General features: G+C 46.2%; 1 non-coding gene across 1 annotated transcript; it reads left to right on the plus strand.

The window, feature by feature from the left end:
- The first annotated feature begins 4,440 nt into the window (after positions 1-4,440).
- trnav-uac (transfer RNA valine (anticodon UAC)) lies at positions 4,441-4,513 on the plus strand. The gene has a single exon. It is a non-coding gene; the product is annotated as a tRNA-Val (tRNA).
- The last annotated feature ends 368 nt before the right edge of the window (positions 4,514-4,881 follow it).

The raw sequence follows: 4,881 nt of genomic DNA on the forward strand, positions 1-4,881 counted from the left end.
TTTTCGCCTTATTTACATATTGCATGCCACTGCCAAATATTTAACATACCTTAAAACAACGGCTAATTCCATTTCGAATAATTGTTGGCAACCTAATAAAATAGGCCTACAAAAAAAAATGCTCTGTCAGACATTTAATTACCTTGAGCATAACTTGCACAATGTCATGGAGGAGAGCTTTTATTCTCATACAAGGACCTGAGCATGACCCCTATCTGGTTTTGCAGATAAGAACATTTGAAACATGTAAAAGTCATTACTGGGTCGGAGAGGAATGTTTTAGAGGGACTCTTAAGATAAGATTCAAGACACAGTGAGACAGCGAAGACAGAAAAATGCTGTGGTGTTATTCAGAGCTTGAACTGGAAAAATGGGTGCAGGTAGGTAATCTCCTTGTAGGCATTACGGTGTGCATATCAGCCAAGCCTTGAGTATTAAGTTTGGAATTTGTGCAGTGAATATAAGATACTAATGGATTTTGGCAATGTTCACAACTTGTATTTCAGCGGTGGAAAGTACGGGAATTTCAATAATGAACTGCAGCGAGCAAGTTAGGCCTGTGATTGTACATACTGACGTACAATTTGGTAGTCTTTATACGTGAAAGAGTACTGACGTCTTTTCCTTCATTCAAAAAGTAATATTGATCATCCAAACTATTGCATGAAAGTGCGACAAGCCAAAAGGATATTTTCTGCTTTTCCATGCTTGCTATGCAAGTGACAATTAATTATCTAATGATATCAGTGTTTAAGATATATATATATATATATATATATATATATATATATATATATATATATATATATATATATATATAGTAGTGAATTCAGGGGGCAACCACATGAACTGCCGCAGCTGGGACGTGAACCCGTACCTCCTGCACCGCGGGAGACATCGCTAACCATTCGACTAAAGGGTCCGACCCATTAGCCCAAGGGCCAATGTGTCTACTCATCCATGCACGTTACACCACCCCCCCCCCCTCCTTCGGGAAACGTGCATGGATAAGTAGACACATTGGCCCTTGGCTAACGGGTCGGCCCTTTAGTCAACGGGCTAACATTGTCGCTCGTGGTGCGGGAGATCCGGGTTTGCGTCCCGGCCGTGGCGGTTCCAGGGCTGCCCCCCTAATTTGCTACTACATATATGTATTTATCTCACATCCTTGGAAAGGTGAACAATACAACAATGTTATGAGATCTTAAACGTGGGGCAGCACGATGGCACAGTGGTTAGCACGGTCGCCTCACAGCAAGAAGGTCCTGGGTTCGAGCACCAGGGTAGTCCAACATTGGGGGTCGTTCCCGGGTCGTCCTCTGTGTGGAGTTTGCATGTTCTCCCCGTGTCTGTGTGGGTTTTCTCCAGGTGCTCCGGTTTCTTCCCACAGTCCAAAGACATGTAGGTCAGGTGAATCGGCCGTACTAAATTTCCAGTAGGTGTGTGTGTGTGTATATCGGCCCTGTGTGATGGCCTGGTGGCCTGTCCAAGGTTTCTTCCCACCTGCCCATGGAACATAAAGTCAACTAATTATAGGCAAAGGCAAAAAGATGAGTTTTAAGTGGAGCGATGTGGGTCATGAAGTCCTTTGGTGTGATGTTTAGCGAGGGATTATGGACTACACAGGACAGGGATTTTTGAGGGAGAGCCTGAGCTAGCCAGAGAAGCTGGTGGGGGCTTACACACTATGCATACCCAGATCTCATGAGAAGTGACAGTATGCAAGAAAAAGTCCCGGCACTCATAAGCGCAAAACATAGAAGTTTGCAGTATGGTGTGCCAAGACCGTTCCAGACCGGTTCAAGCACTGGCAGCTAAACTGGCGGGTATGCTGTAGTCTTGTGGAGGCCAGGTGCTCATGGACACATCATTTTTTTGATCCTTTGATTGTAGGCTGTTCCTATCACTGTGAAGGAGACTCTACCAAGAGTTGTATGGTTCACCCACTAACAAGGCACATGAACTGGGTTTAGACCATCAATTAATTAACCTAATAACATAAACAGAACAATTATTTGTTTCTATTTTTGTTCAGTTTCTTGTTCTCAAGTTTTTGTGAGAGTTTGCTAATATTAAAAGTGAATACCATTATAGGCATGTTAGCGCGTACATCTCTGTGTGTATAGATGCACATGCACATATTGCATGTGGTAGCTTATGGCACATGCACTCTTTCAAGAATGGTAGAGTATGTGTGTATGTGTGTGTGTGTGTGTGTGTGTGTGTGTGTGTGTGTGTGTGTGTGTGTGTGTGTGTGTTTGTGTTCTTTTTCAGCTTTATTTACGAGGACCAATCTAAGTCATTAACCGTCAGATGCCATTTTTGTAAATTAGAGCGAGGACATTTTGGCAGGTCGTCACTTCGTCAAGGGTATATTTTTGGAGTTAGGACTCAGTTTAGGGGTGGCACTGTGGCACAGTGGTTAGCACAGTCATCTCACAGCAAGAAGGTCCTGGGTTCGAGCTCCGGGGCAATCCAACCTTGGTGGGTTGTCCCAGGTCGTCCTGTGTGTGGAGTTTGCATGTTCTCCCCGTGTCTGCGTGGGTTTCCTCCGGGTGCTCCGGTTTCCTCCCACAGTCCAAAGACATGTAGGTCAGCCGAATTGGCCGTACTAAATTGTCCATAGGTATGTGTGTGTGTGTGTGTGTGTGTGTGTGTGTGTGTAAGTGTGTTGGCCCTGTGATGGCCTGGCGGCCTGTAAAAGGTGTCTCACTGCCTGCCACCAAATGACCCTGAGAGGAGGATAAACAGTTCAGATAACGGATGGATGGATGGACTCGGTTTAGGGTTAAAATTAGGATTAAGTTAAGGTTCGGCATGTAGTTCTTATGTTTAAGGTTGTTGGGCTGTGTGTCTCATGAGAATCGGAATGCTGTGGCCAGTGTATTTTTATCAGCGGACCTAGTTTTCCTTCGGCTTTTCCATGTTCGAATTTCCTTTGGCGAAAATGCTAAAGAATTCGAGAAAGAAGGGCACAGAAGAATTTAGGCAAAAAAAAAATGGATGGGATGTAAGAAAAGCAAGAACGGGGCTTCAGCAAGCGAGGGAGACGGAGACAGAGGCAGAAATTGAAAAGTAAGAAAGGAAGCCAAGGCAAGATGGCATGCAGGCATATGTACCTCAAGGCTGCGCTCTCAAATCCTACGCTAGCTAGCAAGCCATGCGCTCAAGAGAGAGTACCACACACACACACACACACACACACACACACACACACACACACACACACACACACACACACACTTTCCCACAGAAAAAGAGCCAAACCTCCGGCCAGCCTTTCACACACATCCCAAAAGGGAGCAGCTTTGATGCAAAGCCCAAATGCCCCCTTTTATCTACCTCCACTTGGGGGGGGGGGTACGTGTGTGTGTGTGTGTGTGTGTGTAAGTGTGTTCAAACTCAAAAGGCAAACACAAACACCACACTTGTAAAGTGTAGTTTGTCGATATTATTTGTATATAGAGAGGAGGGATGATGTAGATATCCTCCGCCATTCTGACCAAACAAAGGGGGAGGGCAGAGGGAGAGAGAGAGAGGGGGGGGATTCACATGCCGTTTGATTTGCTCAGCGGGCGGCTGGCAGATAAATCAAGAGCGTCGCTCGCAGCGCGGCCCGTCGCGCATCTTGCGAAGCTACAAAGAAGTCACGAGACGGGGACGTGAGAGGGCCCGCATGCAGCAGCGACGGTATGGGGAAAGCCGTGCGGTGCAGCTGGCTCGAGAAAGATGAAGAGGGAAAAAAAAGAAACAAAGTTTCATGGCGGAGATAAGAGAAAGGAACACCAAAGGAGAAAAAGTACCGCGTTGAAACAAAGTGAACAGACTGTACATCAACTGAGCGATGACAAACGCCGGCGGGGGGGGCTGAAACGATGACAAACTCCAATGCATATCAAACTGAACGGCGTTCTCACACTTACTTCATCACCCGGCCATGCTCCTCTGATGAATCACTTAATATGCAAATAGCCCCGTATTTATCCCAGTGACAAATCATGCAGTCACACAAACACGCTTGCAAATGTAATGCACACAGCGGCTCACACAAACAGGTGTCGACACACATAGGCGCACACACACACACACACACACAAGCACTACACACCTGTATGAAATACAAATGAACACAAACAAAGCCTGCAAACATCTGTCCTGGTTTTCAGATCAAGTGGCTTTAAAAATGAAAAATGGGAACCAGAGGCGCTGCTGCACTGCATAAACAGGATGGATGGATGGATGGATGCCCCCAATCCCACCTCTGAGTCAGTATTTATGTGCGAGGGAGATATGTGTGTGTGGGAGAGAGGTAGAAAGTGTTTGTGTGTGTGTGTGTTAGTAATGTGGATTTCTATGGAAACTTCCTTTTCACACCTGTGAATGCTTTTCTGTCAATTTCTGTGTAATTAAGCTTGATAACTGTCCATTGTGTAATTAACTGGTTCCATAGTGTAGTGGTTATGACGTGTGCTTTACACGCAGAAGGTCCTGGGTTCGAGCCCCAGTGGAACCACATTTTGTGCCATGGTGGTGCAGTGGATAGCGCGGTCGCCTCACAGCAAGAAGGTTCTGGGTTCGAGCCCCGGGGTAGTCCAACCTTGGGGGTCATCACTTACTGTGTCTGTGTGGGTTTTCTCCGGGGGCTCCGGTTTCCTCCCACAGTCCAAAGACATGTAGGTCAGGTGAATAGACTGTACTAAATTGTCCTTATATATGTGTGTGTGTGTGTGTGTGTTGGCCCTGTGCGATGGCCTGGCAGCCTGTCCAGGGTGTCTCCAGCATCCCCGCGACCCTGAGAGCAGGATAAGTGGTTCGGATAATGGATGGATGGATGGATAAGCTTGATACATGTATCCATTATTCCTCAATGTGTGTGATTGC

Source organism: Lampris incognitus, chromosome 1, assembly GCF_029633865.1.
Source record: "Lampris incognitus isolate fLamInc1 chromosome 1, fLamInc1.hap2, whole genome shotgun sequence".
In the NCBI taxonomy this organism is placed as follows: Eukaryota; Metazoa; Chordata; class Actinopteri; order Lampriformes; family Lampridae; genus Lampris; species Lampris incognitus.